The sequence below is a fragment of the Hesperophylax consimilis genome, chromosome 4 (assembly GCF_061612785.1).
Source record: "Hesperophylax consimilis isolate HC1 chromosome 4, BYU_Hcon_1.0, whole genome shotgun sequence".
Taxonomy (NCBI): Eukaryota; Metazoa; Arthropoda; class Insecta; order Trichoptera; family Limnephilidae; genus Hesperophylax; species Hesperophylax consimilis.
In genome coordinates, this window is record NC_142839.1 from 7,045,768 (window position 1) to 7,063,203 (window position 17,436).

Genomic DNA, 17,436 nt, shown 5'->3' on the forward strand with positions numbered 1-17,436 from the left:
ACTGCCCCGCCTAGCCCCTAGGTAGCTACGCCACTGCTTCCGCCGCCGATCATGTGAACGTGGATGATGTTTGCATGACACACATAAGAGCGGAGGGTTTGGAGGAACCACAGACCTCCAATCTTCTTATGACTTGGGAAACTTCACGAACAAAATATTAAGTGATAACGAAAAACGTCAAATTCTCTATATATGGCCTTTACAGCCTTCAGGACCTTTTCCAACAGACATCAACCAGAACAATAGGTGTTTTTCAAAATCGTACTACTTTTCGTGTTCTAAATATGGGCCAGTTAATCGTTTTTGGTTGTGTTATTCCAAAATACTAGACGCTGCCTATTGTCAACCCTGCTGGTTATTTGCTTCACAAAGGAATAATGTTTGGTGTACGGGAATTCGAGATTGGAAGCATTTATCAGAAAGAATTAAACAACACAGTTGTTCGAGTGGCCACTCGGAAGCATGTGTTGTGTATGAATTTTGGAAAAAAAACGAAAGTAATACTATCGACAAGGAACTTGAAAATGAAATTCGCAAAGAAGCATCATTTGTTCTTCAAAGGTTATGCGATATCATACCTACCCTAGCAAAGAGTTCTTTGGCTTTGAGAGGACATCAAGAAGACTTAAATCAGGAAGGAGACCACGGAAATTTTCTGTCCTTTGTAGAGCTTGTCGCCCGATATGATCACATTTTGCGGCAAGTTTTGGATATGCCCAAAGGTAATAATAATTATTTCTAAGTTTTTTTTTTATCATCTTATTTTGTTTATTAACTGTTTAACTTGACTTGACTTTTTTGAAATTGTGTTTTTTATGTTTTTAGGATCTACAAGATATCTGAGTGCAACATCTATCTACGATACGAAGATAGACTCAAGGAACTAAGATTACCAACCTTACAAGAAAGAAGAGAAAGGGGTGACTTGATCGAGACTTTCAAAATTTTATCTGGACATTACAGTTGCCCCAGCATCCAAGAAATATTCACTACTAATAAAACTATAAATCTCCGTGGACACTCAAAAAAATTTACCAAAACGTCTTTTGCATCTAATCCTAGAAAACACTTCCTTGCAAATAGAGTAGTGGATGCTTGGAACAAACTCCCACAACATGTCATCGATGCAACAAATATAAATCAATTCAAAGCTCTATTGGATTCACATTTGGAGAGAAGAAAGGACTTAGTTCAAACTTAAAACAACTCAATTACTGTCAAACTTGTTGTGAAATGAGATATGAGCGCATCAGCAGAATGCTGCCTGCTCATTACATAATAATAATAACAATTCAAAATGAAATGATTGAGAGCTTGGGGACCAAACTCGAAACCCATCTACTAGAACAAATTAAAGCGTCACCGTTTTTGCCATCATAATGGATACGACTAAATAGAGGGTCAATACGATATCTGCAATAAAACTTCGTTATTTTGATATTATCAAAGCATTATCAGAAATAATTCTAAAGAGTCCTAATAAAGATGAGCGTAGTGAAGCAGAGAGTATTAAAACAAAAATGCTAAATTTCGAGTTCGTGTTGCTTTGAGAATTCATGCACAGTGTATTGAACGACATCAATTATGCATCCAAAACTTTACAAAAATGCGACATCAATTTGGGCGAGGCGAGTAAAGTTTTAGCAGAGACCAAAGCAAAGTTGCAAATTTATAGAAATGATTTCGAATTATTCAAGTGCAAAGCCAGTGAAACTGCAAAAAAATATGGTATTGATACACATTTTCAAGAAAAAAGGCAAAGAAAAGTTTAAAAACATTTTGATGAATTAGCTGCTGATCACCGATTTCCAAACCGAGAAAAAATATTTAAAATTGAGATTTTCAATAATGTACTAGACACAGTAATATCTCAATTAGATACACGTTTTATTGGTATGAGTGCAGTCTGTCATATATTCGATTTTCTAACACCATGATGATGATTAATGAAGCAACTTTATTACAAAAGTGTGACGAATTCCAAAGAAAATATTCAGATATAATAGGCCCTAGTTTTTCACTTCAATTTATTAATATTTACCATCTAGTTTTACCTCAACTAACTCAAGCACGGACTGTTCACCAATTATGTAAGGAAATAATGAGCAAATATGGAGTGCTAGAATGCGACCTAACGGAAGTATTTACAGCAATGTTATTATTCTTTACAATTCCTGTTACTTCTGCAGCAGCTGAAAGGTCATTTAGCAAATTAAAAATAATAAAAAATAATTTAAGAAATAAGATGGGCCAAACTCGACTCCCGACATTTATCGCTAATAGCAATTGAAAACAAAACCGCATCAAGCCTGGATTTAAACGAAGTCGTTGATACTTTTGCGAAAACTAAAGCTAGGAAAAAATTGTAAATATAATTGTTATTTAGTCAGTTGGTAGGCCCGACCTTTATATAATAAACCCTTGAATCTTCTCTATTTCGTTTTATTAGCCAAACCCACACCAAGTATTAATTGTAATTTATGTTGTTACTGTTTAATATTTTTATTACCTGCCCTGCAGTCTGCAGTGCACAAAAGAGCTTAAGTAGCTTAGCATTTTTAAAGTGTTTGTATATTTCATATTTTTATTTGATAAAACCTAATCAGTTTACATAGCAGTGGGGCCCATTTTTAAATTGCCCCAGGGCCCTTAGTTACCTAGCTACGCCACTGTGACGAGACCCGAAAATTAAACCAAGTATTTCCTCAGTTCGTACAATCTAGTGATTCAACATTGCCTGTTAATTTACGATGGGTTCAGTTATTCAAAGTCACCTCAACCTTCACCGAACTGCCAAAAATAAATTGGATTTTTTTTTTCAATCCCTATAAGAAATGCTTTTGTTGAACGCGTCTTTTCTTTAATGGGAAATTTGTGGACAGACAAGCGAAACTGCTCGTCAGTGGACATGGTGAAGGCAGACTTAATTGTGAAGATTAATTACAAAATGAATTGCCAAGAATTTTTAAAGTTTTTGAAGAAACCTGAGCAAGAAAAAATGCTTAAACAATCCCTTCAGAATGAAAAATATAGTTTTAAGGGCCCGTTCCCACTTCCGTTTTCAAATCGGAGGCGGGTCCCGTTTTAAAAACGGATGCTTTACGGCCCTGTTCACACTTCCGTTTTAAAAACGGATCCGTTTTAAAACCGGATCATACTCTACGAAAACAAATAATTGTCGATTCAACCAAAACATTTTATTTGCTCATTCTTCAGTAATGGTGCGCAATGGACGACGATGAAGCTCTTGTTGTCATGTGGTACTTATTAAAAAGAAGAAAAAAAAGGGAAAAGAAAATTTTGGGTGCACCCAATCATAGCTGAAAGATTTTCTGTAGGAATTTTCCAAGTGTTAATTGGTGGGTTGAGAAGTGATGAACTAAAATTCTTTAATTATTTTAGAATATTAATGATTGGATTATTTATATAGCGCCGTTTTCACCGTTAGAAAATCACCTCAAGGGCGCTTAATGGCTTAAGAGAATGTCTATCACTTCCTTTAACCATCTACTGGAATGAGTTTCAGAGAGCTTAACATATCAAAATACAAAATTGAGAGAGTGCATTTGTCCTGAAGAAAGGCTATCGATATTTTAAAGTAAGAAAACAATAACAACTCAAATATTTTTTATTATGTGTTTATTAAACTAATACGCTCCCCGTGCATCGTGCATCTCATTAAAGCTTTAAAATTTTAAAAAAAAGTAAACTTTAAAAAATTAAAATATAAATTTTGAAATACAAAAGTTGTGTACACCAAGTATTTTGTTTTTATTCGGTTAAAAATAAAATATTACTATACTCTTTAAAAACGAAAATCCCGTTTTAAAAACGGATGCCCCAGTGGCTGTAGTGGATGTATGGAGCTGTTCACACTTGTCCGACACGATTTGAAAACGGATCCGACATTTTTTGTCGGATGGATCGCCAGCGCAGCGCGTCCGTTTTCAAATCGTGTCGGAACACGCTCGCTCATAGTGTTGTATGGAGCTGTTCACACTTGTCGTCTAGTCGTTCCGGCAGACTCCCCGCCACACCCCGACCCCTCCCCGCCCGCTCCCTGTCGCAAGGAAGCAGGCACGCTGCGTGCTTGTATTTGGTTATTTTGTTAAGTAAATAAATCAAAACTACAATAATGGATAAGGAAATAAATCCCGAAAATTTAATACCACAGGTCGAAGAAAGAGTATGGTAATATTTTATCTTTAACTAAATAAAAACAAAACACTTGGTGTACACAACTTTTGTACATCAAAATTTTTATTTTTATTTTTTTAAGTTTACTTTTTTTAAAATTTTAAAGCTTTAATGAGATGCACGGAAGAGCGTATTAGTTTAATAAACACATAATAAAAAATATTTGAGTTGTTATTGTTTTCTTACTTTAAAATATCGATAGCCTTTCTTCAGGACAAATAAATGCACTCTCTCAATTTTGTATTTTGATATGTTAAGCTCTCTGAAACTCATTCCAGTAGATGGTTAAAGGAAGTGATAGACATTCTCTTAAGCCATTAAGCGCCCTTGAGGTGATTTTTCGTGGTAAAAAAGGCGCTATATAAATAATCCAATCATTATTATTCTAAAATAATTAAAGAACTTTAGTTCATCACTTCTCAACTCACCAATTAACACTTGGAAAATTCCTACAGAAAATCATTCGGCTATGATTGGGTGTACCCAAAATTTTCTTTTCACTTTTTTCCTTATTTTTAATAAGTACAACATGACAGCAAGAGCTTCATCGTCGTCCATTGCGCACCATTACTGAAGAATGAGCAAATAACATGTTTTTGTTGAATCGACAATTATTTTTTTTCGTAGAGTATGGTCCGTTTTTAAAACGGATCCGTTTTTAAAACGGTAGTGTGAACAGGGCCATTGGCCATACGTTTTTAAAACGGGACCCGCCTCCGATTTGAAAACGGAAGTGGGAACGGGCCCTAAGGCATAAATAACTTAGAGCAGTGGTTCTTAACCTGTGTTCGATCAAACCCCGGGGTTCGGTGAGTTAGTCTCGGGGGTTCGGTGTTGGTCAAGGACTCCCGAATTATATTTGATGAAATCATTGAAATTCAGCAGAGCCAGGTTCAACAGCAACTCATCAGAACAACATCGCTCTCAACGTTTTGGTGTCAACAATTGGAAACATACCCTGTTATTGCTAAGAAAGCTCTGGAGATTTTTATACCGTTTGTTACAACATATCTCTGCGAGCAATCCTTTTCTAAGATGCTGGATATAAAAACGAAGAAGAGGAATAGACTGTGTTGTGAAAATGACATGAGAGTGGCACTTGCCAAGGTAAAGCCGCAAATTACTGAATTGGTTTCTGAAAGGCAACAGCAGAAGTCACACTGATTTAAATTGTTTATTTATAAGTCTTATAAATAAACAACTCATTAGATTGTTAACTTCGGCCTTTTGTAGGGAGAAATTTTGTCCACCGATGACGTCATTACAAGAATTGAGTCATAAAAAAACCACTCAGCAAAGTAGAGGAAACAATAAAAAAAGCGCGACCATAGACAATACGATCTTCCCTAGGTAGGCACCTAGGGAAGATCATTTTGTGCCATTCATCAGCCTAAAATATTATTTTAGGACGACAAGGCTCCAACTCACAAAGTGCGGTCCTGCGGAAATGAGCTCTAAGGTATCCTTCCTTACAGCACATTTTCTCAGGATGGCGCTTTGTAAGTTGAAAATCTATCGTCCCGAGGCCGTCGTAAAAATAGCTTAAAATTACTTGAAATTTTAATTCCTTTACTTTAAAAGCAAAAACATTTTTAAATAATGATTGTGCTTTTCTATGACAGCATTTTTTTTATTGGCAATTTTTTTGATACATACAGGTACCTACATATATAATTATACAAAATATAAGGCAGTAACAAAAAAATCCCACAAAGGTGAAGCCTGTGCGTGGGCATTATAAGGTATGTATTCAAAACAGTGGTGGTTACATTATCTATGGTTTAAATGAATAAAGAAAAAAAATTATACAGTACATAATATATTGTTAGTTTAATATGATTTTACTAAAAACAGTTTAACCCTTTCGTCCCGGAAAGAAAAAAATCACATTGGATCCGAAGCGGGGTCACTCAGTCCCCCAATTTGTTTTGCTTATTAAAAGGTGTTAATGACATAATTCGATGAAATTTGTTTTGGTTATAATTAGAGGGAAGTATATATTACATATTTCAGTAGTCATTATCAAAATCGTTTCATAAATAAAGTCATAATTAATGTTCTAATGAATTTAGACCATAACGCATATGTTTTCAAAGAAAACGGAGAAGGCGGGTACGTAGCAAGCATCGCGCCTCGTTTCCGAATCTCGACTGCCGATTGGCGATTAAGCGTCGACGTGGGTGGCTAGTTTCTTGCATAGGGTGGTCTGTAAATGATGGATATGTATTTTTTACTTTTATAGTTTATGAAAACTACTACGTACTACTAAACTAGGTACGGATGTTAAATATTTTGAAACAAATGTTGTATGTTGATATTTAATGTAGGTATTAAATTATTTTATTTCTACAATTATTCTTATTATTATTATGTATCTTTTCTCGGGAGATTTTTCAATGTGGATGAGTGTTTCAAGCTAATAATTATTGCTTATAAATAAATGTTACCCTTTGTGCTATGAAAAAAAATTCTTGTCTTAAACATTAGTTTACAAAAAAAAAAATAATTAATATCTTATTTCTGATTGTTTTTATTATAATTTCATTTAGAGTATCATCTAGCATCGTGCCGCAGTTAACCTGTAATCATAAATGATGCGTTTGCTTGAATAGGTATATATTGAGTTTATAGTTTTTCACTGATCCATTTATGTAGGTATGTTTTACATTTTTAACGGTGAATGGTTTTGTTTTGTAATGTTTTATCAAATAAAATTGTAAAAAATAAGGTATTTTTAATAACTTCAAATTGTTAAAAATAAGGTATTTTTAAAGTATTGAAATCCAATCTTGAAATAAATATTTTTTTATTGTAGCCTGAGAATTCCCCGTTTTTGATAAACAATATTTATGAGAGATCTGGAAACGGTATTTATAAACTCGTAATAGGATACATATGAGAAACCGGAGAATTTCTCTCTTTTTCTTAGTAATGACGGCCCCCATGGTCAAATGGTTGAGATTCTGGGTCGCGGGTTCAAAATCCCAGCAAGCGCAAATTAATTCAATAATTATGTGATATTTCATAAATAATTCATAAAATATAATGCATTTAATATAATATATTTTCCGCACGGCCAAGGATGGGAAATGCGTTCAGTATTGCCCTGAACAAAAACCACCATTTAGAATAGAAACGTCATCATACTAGGAGGCTATCTCTTTTATGGTGACCATTTATAGGGATTGATTAAATAAACTGAAAATTGCAAAATTATAATAGAAAATAGAAAAAGACATTCGTAATATAAAACATAATTTTAATATAATTTTAAAATATCTTACACACATAATATCGTAGTAAAATGAAGAAATTTACAAAAAGACAAAAAACACACCTCAAAATATTATATTTTTACAAAAATACACCTCAACATTTTGGAAACACATAAGGTAGGTACCTACTTTATAATAAATGAGTTTTATGAAACAAACATTAGATATTAGCAAAAATTATTACACATATAGTATAATGAACATACCTATTACTGGTAAACAAGACATGTCGATCATCCAGTTGATTAGTCAGACATCTCTAAATACAAAGTTTTGAGATAATGAGGAAAGCAATGTTCGAATGCTCGCCATAAACCAAATATTATTTACATGTGTCTGTATTTTATAAATTAAATATGCTATAAAAAAATAACACCGGGAAGTATAACGGTTCGGTACATTAGTACGACATTTTTAAATTTTCTACAAATAACCCAGAAAACATATATTTTGTTTGTTTTTTCATTTTACATATAACTGTATACTCAACTCAAATTCCGATTCTTCGGAGATGTCTGACTAATCAACTGGACGATCGTTATATTTACATATTATACACAAATCGCGTGATGAAAATCACAACTTGAAATGTAAGATATTTACTCTTTATCGTATTATTACAAAGAATTTTTTTTCTTGAGCAAGTGGAATGTAACATATACACACGGCACGAGTTCCCAAAATTGAAGATGAAATAAACGAAAATTATAACCTAGCTAGAAGACAATAACTTTTTAAATAAAAATTCACAATTTAGAAAAACACACACAACACGATGAAAGTTAAACCCAAACAACATGGAATAAAATCAGCATTATTAAATAGCGAATAATTCTGTCAGCTATTAATTTTGGTACATACATATCCCAAACTTTAATTTATTGGTAAATCGAATAAATATACTCCAGAATAAATTGTATGAAAAAATGAAATGCAAAGTGATTACCAAGAAATAATCTAATCTAAAATTGGGATCATATTTATAAAAGAAGACAAAACAAAAACAAGCTGACGTTAACAACACAATTTTTGCGTAATTTGATGGAAAAACATAAAATATAATGTTATAAGAAGGTACAGTAACTATTGGATATTATGTCCGGTTTTTGACAACATTTCACTTGTAAGATATTATAGCGTAATGACTCCTGGATATATACTTATTGCACAAGACTGCAAAAGTGAACTAGATGTTCTGGAAAACATTGTAAAATTGATATCAAGTTATCAATAAACAATCGCATAAATTAACAATTTCCAAATGACCACTATGCTTTGAGCAATTGAAACCTTTATACATAAATTTAAATGGAAAATGAGAAAAGTGCACCACGTCTAAAACAGTAGAGGGACTTCTTATAAAAAAGTGATAAACAGAGAAATGATTAAAAGCACAAAAGATATGGTCGAAAAATGTTTGTTTTCTTATAGAAAAATATGTTGTTCATTTACCAAATGTTAGTAAGTGACTACATGCACTATCATGAATGCTTTAATTATTTAAAATACACGTAATTTATTATTAAAAACTATAATATTAATATGAAATAAACAAAACGGATTTTTATGCAAAATATTTTCCAACGTGATCATTTTAAAAATGAAACAATTCGACTGAGAATACACCAAGATAACACAAACAACCAGTACACTAATTGAGTTTGTGTAATCAAATGAACGTGAACAAATTCTAAAATACTAGACAAACCTAAAATTGCAGATCATGGCACCATTAGTATAGTGATGACTTGAAAAGAAACAGCAAAAATACTAGAAAAAGTGAATAATAGAAGAAATTTCTAAAGGTCGGATATGCTTATTACAAAAATGACAGATTGTTTGTTAATTTTAAAGTTCTATGAAATTTCTATTCAAGTTCTGTTATGATATCAGTATAGGCCAGGTACTTCACAGAACTGAAATAATATCGGAACTTGAATAGAACTTTCGCAGAACCTGAAAATTAACATCAAAATTTGATGAATTGTTTAAAATCTGTCAAAAGATCCGTCCTAAGCAACTTTTATTATTTTAACAACATTCATTATTGGCATTGTCCTTGATAGTTTTACAGTTAGTACAAAAATTTTCTTGGACCCTGTGCAGAACACAAATAGATTTCCTGCAAGTATAACAACACAGCTTAGTTTTTCTATCAATGTTGCGCGGGCAAAGATAACACCGTCTTCGTATTGCCTTGGTAGGTAAAACTTGTACTTCATTTAATACAATATCGTCGCTTGTGCTCGGCATAACTTTTTCAAATAATTCGAAGCCGTATTGCTGCGCTTTGTGAAATTTTACACCGCTTTCTTTTCTACTTTTAATGTTGTTTTTCACTAAGTCCATGGCCAACTCCCTGATAAAGATTTTTCGTCTGCTTCGGTCATTTGAATGCCATTCTGGATATTTAGTGATCCAAATAACATAAGCATTCAAGGCAGCCATATCTAAAATCTCCATGAAAATACGAAATGGCCACCTTCTTGTCGACCTAACGCAGGAATATTCCCTTGTCATTTTGTCCCCGGTGTCTACAGCCCCCTTTGTTGAGTTGTAATGTAATATTATATCTGGCTTTTTTGACTCTGACGCTGATGAAATTTTGTCGTCGTGGAATTCGGTTGAAAGAAGAGCCACTGCACTCTTCTTTTTCGGCACATAAGAAACAATTGTAAGTGCATCGGTAAAACCAAAAAGGCTTGTATGTAATTCCCTTTGCGGAGAAGGTAAAAATTCTTTTGGAATTTCTCTTTTATTCGACCTCAATGTACCAGTCAGCGTCAAATTATTATCCAATAATTTATTGGCAAGAGGTATTGACGTGAAAAAGTTGTCTGTCGTAACACCTCTTCCAGAACCGTAATATGGTGCTACTAAGTCAGTTACGACTCGTAACCCCTGATTTACTTCTCGGGCATTGCCAATTTTGCCCGTGTATACTTGAGTATTTAAAATATAGGCTGTTTTGGCATCAGCTGCCACCCATATTTTAATTCCGTATCGTCCAGGTTTGCTTTTCATGTATACACGGAAAGGACATGATCCCCGGTACGTCGCCAAACGTTCGTCTACGGTGATGTGGGAATCCGGGGAGTAATTTCTAGTGCAAGCTGCGTTAAAATTTTCATAAATTGATTTTATCGCCTCCAGTTTTGTCCCACTTTGTGCGATTCTTTCGTGCCTAGTCACTCTATCATCAAATCGTAGAGTACTAAATAAGAATGCAAATCTATCTCTAGACATAGCTGCTGTATAAAAAAATTGCCTAAATAGATCATTCGTTGTCCACAACTCTTTCAACTGCATCTTTCTGCAACGGTTTCTCCCAGCAGCAAGCAATATGCCGATAAAGGATTTAATTTCATCCGTAGAAATTGATGCATCATCGGCTGTGCCCTTGTTTTCCCTCACACAAAAACGTTGGGTTTCAGTAACTATTTCTTTGAGAATATCGTCAGTAATAAACAATGAAAATGCGTCTCCAATAGATGAAATATTTTTGCTTTCATTTGTCAGGCCAGGACGAGAGTAAACAATATTGTGTTGCCTACTACGGGATTGTGTCGGAGGAACGGAACTCCACTTAAATCCAGATTTGGAAGTAAAAGATTTTTCTTCCGTTTCATCAGTAATCTTTTCGGCATCTTCGTCAGAGGTGTCGGATTCACTTTCAGAAGAACTTTCAAAAGAAACATGATCTTCAATGTCCGATGTGTTTTGAATGTTTTCAAATTCAAAATCACTGTTTGACTCATCACTACCAGAGTCTTTCTCTAATAACGCTCGCACCTGCTCAGCGTTTAAAAATTTTTTGGGCATTTTTTTAGAATTGTGTAAATTTAAAAAGTAAGTAGGTAAACTTGATATCGTAACTGAATCTGCAATCAGAGCCTGCAATCTGTAATCAGAAAAAAGTAATTATGTAGCATCAACCCACTTACTTTTCAATAATAACTAACTAAATATCTAATCATCACGTCGTTTCCCGCAGGGGTACCTAGGCAGAGAGGACAGACCGCCAAAAACTCGGTCTTGGTACACACTCTTTGCCTCATTCACATTCATATATCGTCTCATATATATATATATATATGAGACGATATATGAATATATATATACAGTCAAACTTGGTTATAGCGAGCACAAAAAACTAAATTTTCTCCTTAGAGCGATTACTCGTTTTATCCAAAATAGGTTTTCTAAAAGTCGTAAGTACCTACCTACCTGCCCCTACTATTAATATATGTGTAGTGTATTAGAAAACAACACTTTTATTCATAAAATTTATAATCAATGATTGTTTTTAATTTTTCGTTTTCCCGCTCCACAATTCCTTTCTCAAAACAATCAACACATTATAACTACCTTCACCTGGTTCGAGGCTTCCAAGAAAAATAACATTAAATTGCCAGTCGTAATATAATCAATAGCATGGGCATATTGTAATTTTACTCATTGCACTTACATCAGCCTTGCATTCTTTGCAGATTTCCACATTTCTCATACGATCAAATATGGTTTTACCACACATACTCCTCAGGGATCTCATATCAACAGCATTCAGTCTACTTTCATCATCATCATCTGCCAGTTCCATGCCTCACTGCCATACATCAGGGTAGGTACAAGCATTCCACTGTGGACTACTAGCTTCGCTTCTTTAGACAGCTTTTTGTTGGCGCCAACGGAATTCAGTCCTCCATTAATGGAGTTACCTGCATTTACCCATCTTTCAATATCTCTATCAGCCTTCCCATCTGAGATTGATATTCTCAAAATATCTCAAATCGAAAATTTATGCATCCAAAAAATAACCATGGGTGCCTTCCGTTGATTATGTGTTTACATTTTTATGTTTTTAATGATCTATCAAATAACGAAGATAAAATAAAATAAATAACAAAAACATCTTGAAATTATTATTTCACATAAAGAAAAGAATTAAATGATACCTTTTTGTTAATTATAATTAATGTAAGACTAAATTTAACGCTTCTTGAGGTGAATTTTCACAAAAACGGCGCTATTTAAATCATATGGTCATATTCTAATGCGTGAAAAACTAGTAGGTACTATTAGTACTACTAGTAGTACGATTATTCTATAAATTGTATGGTTTGAGCAATGGAATACATAATGTTTACATGAAAATAAATTTAGAATTAATATAATAATTTTTATCATAAAATAAAAGAATATGGGAACCAAATGAACATTTTGAGTAAAAGCGCAAAAACAAGCTGCAATAATATGCAGTTATAATAATAATACACCGAGAAATTTTGACACTGATACCATCAATAAAAGCAAACTATTAAAATGCAATATTTTAATATTGTGGAGAATAAATAATGTTTATGAATGTAAGTAAGTCCAAAGTCATGGTATTTGAAAGAGAGAGTATGAAAACAGTGTGCAATATAGTTGTGAATGATGAATACTTGGAGCAAGTGGATGAGTTTGTGTATTTGGGAAGTATGTTTACGAGAGATGGGAAGGCTGATAGGGATATTGAAAGAAGGGTGAATGCAGGTAACTCCATAAATGGTGGGTTAAATGCCGTAGGCGCCAACAAAAAGCTGTCCAAAGAAGCAAAGCTGGCAGTCCACAATGGAGTGCTGGTACCTACCCTGATGTATGGCAGTGAAGCATGGAACTGGCAGAGGAAGGATGAAAGTAGGCTGAATGCTGTAGAGATGAGATCCCTGAGGCGTACGTGTGGTAAAACCATGTATGATCGTGTGAGTAATGTGGATATCCGCAAAGAATGCAAGGCTGATGTGAGCGTAATGAGTAAAATTAAGAAAGGGACCCTCAGATGGTTTGGGCATGTAGAGCGAATGAATGAAGAAAGGAGCGTAAGGAGAATATATGACGCAAGTGTGAATGGTGTAAGAAGTAGGGGACGCCCGAGGAAGACATGGCACGATCAAGTGAATCAGATACTTGAGTCGGGTCATGTCAAGAGTCAGAAAAATAGAAGAGTATGTATGAGACGATGTATGAATGTGAATGAGGCAAAGAGTGTGTGCCAAGACCGAGTTGTTTGGCGGTCCGTCCTCTCTGCCTACCCCTGCGGGGAAACGGCGTGATGGTTAGTTAGTTAGTTAACACCCCTGAAACATATACTTTTATACGCCATTGCATAAGATAAATGTACTTACCAATCTGAAGACGCCCGTAGCACTGTGAAACTGGTCCGTTCCCAAAGAGAATTATTTAACACCAAAACACAAGTTAGCAATAACCGAAAACACTATTTATTCGCTGCAGTCTTCAATCATACTGTACTTTAAACTTTTGAGCAAGTTCTATCTTCCAAATTCCAACAAATTTAAAAAAATAATTGTCTCTTTCTGGTCTATTTGTATTTCATACGACAAACAGAGACAGATGCAATTTTAATTGTGTTCCTAAAATGTGTTGCTCATAGAATGTATAAGGACACCTGCGCCGGATGTTACCCAGACGAAATGGTCTGGGACCGCCAAGTGAATATCTTAGTATTTCAAAAGGACATATGAGAAGCGCTGTGTCACCGATTCGGATTAAGTCCTTTTCATTAATAACTAAGAAATTACTTACTATCCCTTAAAAATTGTCCAGTTACCGCCTCTCCCATTTCAATTCCGGTCAATCATTAGGTAAAGCAAAATGGTAAAGTGATAATAAGAATACTAGCGTGACTCAATTATAACGGTGTAGCCCTTTTTATTACAATGCAAAATTTATCTTTCGGCTACCGGCTTCGGCAGGATCTTCGTCCAGTTCGTGGAAACGTTTATAAAGTCCCGCCCCGTAAAAAATATTCTATCAGATTTAGATGTAATTTATTTAATATCTTAAAAAGTAGTAATGCGATATAAATTTTTTAAATGCAGATCGATAGCTGAATAGTTTTTCTAAGATTACCTAAATTATTTGTTATATGGTGTAAAAAACCATCTAGATACAGCTTAAAACTCTAGTTAGTGTAGAATTATAACCCCGGTCCGGGGTGGAAGTGTTAAAAGAAGTTAACTTTTTTTTAAATGTAGATGGTAACATATTATCATCTATAGGTATCGTATTCGTTGTATAAATTATAGAAAAAATTCTCTCACTTCCAGATACTTTTTTACCCAGCTTTTGACATTTATTTTATACGAGTTTAGGTTTTGGCACATCTTGATGGAACTCGGCAAGGAATTAAACAATTTTGGGCCAATGTAGTTAATGTATCTTTTAGTTACCCTAGTTTTGCAGTGAGACACTGTGTACACGCATATGTTGTGTCTCTGGCTAGAACGATTTGGATTTTTACAGAAATTATAAGGAAGAGTGTATATAAATTTAAGACATTGGACACAGTAGATCCACCTTAGTTCCATAATGTCAGTTTCCTGAAAGAATTGATCGGTGGGATATGTCTTGGTCATCTGGTGCATTATCTTAATGATAGACTTCTGAATAATTTCTAGAGGTTTCACATGGTTATTATATGTTCCCCCCCAGGAGATTATTCCGTAGGAAATGGATGAAAGTACCAAGTACCAATGCATCATAAACAAGCCTCATGGTTCTTATGTTAACGATATTGCTCATGCGTTTGAATATGTAAATTTGGTGCCTCAGTTTATTGACAGTTTTTTTCTATGTGATAAGTCCATTTAAGTTGACAGTCAATAGGAGTCAATAGGAATAATATAACACCTAGGTATTTGATACAATTTCCTAATTTTATATCTTCGCAGTTTGAGCATGTCGCAGGGTTACAATTAACATTGTGGAACTTCAGGTTAGGATTATTTTTAGGGGATGCCTTTTGGGAATTATAGAAGGGAATAAAAACGGTTTTATCATAATTTAGACTAAGAAGATTTCTGTCAAGCCAATCTTTGACTATTGCAATGCATTTGTTGGCTTTGCTTATTGTATCTTCCCATGTTTTACCTTGTACTGTTATTGAAGTATCATCGGCAAAAGAGAGAATTTTACCTGGTATTACTATGTTGCATAGGTCATTGATGTAGTTTAGAAAGAGTAGTGGCCCTGAGACAGTTCCTTGTGTAACACCACGTTTTACTAGATCGTAAGCGCAGGTTGATCCTATTTTTGTGGATTGTTCGAAGATCTTGTATAGTTGCGAAGTTAGAGTGATAGGTCTGTAGTTATCTGTTTTGCATTGGGATCCGGATTTATGTATTGGAATGATGTGGGAGAGTTTCAAATTGTCGGGGTAAATGCTATGTCTGATGCAACTGTTAAAGATGTAATGTAATGGGATGATTATGTGTTTTTTAATTGATTTGATTGTGGTATTGCTTAAGTTATCCGGGCCATTTGCAGACTTCTCTTTAAGGTTATCAATTTGTTTTAAGATTTCAGTTTTATTTTTATTTCTCTGAATGTAGAAAGCTCAGAGGTAGTGTTTTTAGTCTCTGAAAGGGCAGGAAATGTGTGATTTGAGTGAATACTAAGATTGGAATCCATAAGGGTTGAGGCGATGTTTGTAAAGAACTGATTGAAATTGTTAACAATGCTCTCGGTGTCTTCGATGGTTTCGTTTTTGTCAGTAATGATTTTTTGAGGAATTTTGTGGACCTTTTGATTTCTATTTTTAATTTCATGAATGACTTTCCATGTTTTTTTTTAAAAATCGGTGTGCGCATTGTGTAGTTGTGTAGAGTAGTATTGTTGTTTTTGTTGTTTTTTATGATTGTGTTTAAGTAGTTTCTAAATATAATATATTCATTACGTTTGGGATGGTTCTGTTCTACATTGTTGGATGTGCAATGTTTTTCGTGATTTTTATAGATTTTGAAAAGTTTTTTTCTGTGTTCTATTGAGATTATAAGTCCGCGCGTAATCCATGGTTTTATGTGTTATGCTTACTTTTTGGTGGTGCTATTGGTTCTTGACTTTTTAGAATATATTTTTGTATTATTTAATAGAAATTATTCCGAGCTAAATTTGGGTTATCGTTGGATAAGACGGCGATCCGCAATTCTTCGGTCAGTAAGTTGTCTAGAGTTGAATAGTTGATTTTGGTAATTATTTTGTTAAAATTATTTGGTTCAGCATGGATGGGCATATTTGGAAAATAGTGGCCGTAGAAAGTGGGGTAGTGGTCAGTTATGTCAATTTTAAGTGTAGCGGATTTATGAAGATAATCTTTATTTGATTTTAGAAAAATATGATCTAGACATGTATCGTTGTCGACAAGTGTAGGGTAATTAGGTCTGGTGGTGTTGTTTATGTAGGATAGATATCCTTTAGAATACAGAACATTTAGATATTCATTCGAGATCGGGTTTAGTAGAGCGTTTTGTATATTTATATCGAGGTCACCCATAAAAAATGCAAAATCAAATTAATTATTATTTTTTTTGGTAAACTAATGCTTAAGACAAGATTTTTTATGCATAGCACAAAGGGTAACAATTATTTTGAGTATTTCAGGCTAATAATTATTGCTTGGAAAATCAAATTGGTTGTTAATGACAGATTTAATTTCGTGTGTAAACAGATTTGTAGATAGAGAGGGAGAGCGATATGCGGTCAAAATAGAGTATTTTTTCCTTTTGCAGTGAAGGTTGCATGGACAGCGTTTGAATATTTGAAGTTTGGGTTGTCTATTTTTATGTTGGAAATGGAATGCATGTTGTAAAATATGGTAATGCCATCATGAGAGGTATGTCTAGCCGGAATTGATAAAGAAATATAGTTCGGTAGATTATTGGTGAATCCTGGTTTTTTCGAAGTGAGATATTTCTTTGTTTCAGAAGAAGAGTATTTCATATCCTTTGCAGTAAAATACCCAAGTTTCTCTTTTTGGGAAAGAATTCTGAATTTTACTTCTTTTGTTCTTAATTTCAATGTGATCGATTTTTTTGTTGAGTAGCAGTTTTCAATGTTGTTGCGCAGAAGTAGATCTTCGCACTCTAGTTTTTTCAGTATGAGTTCAACCGGTATGTTAGGA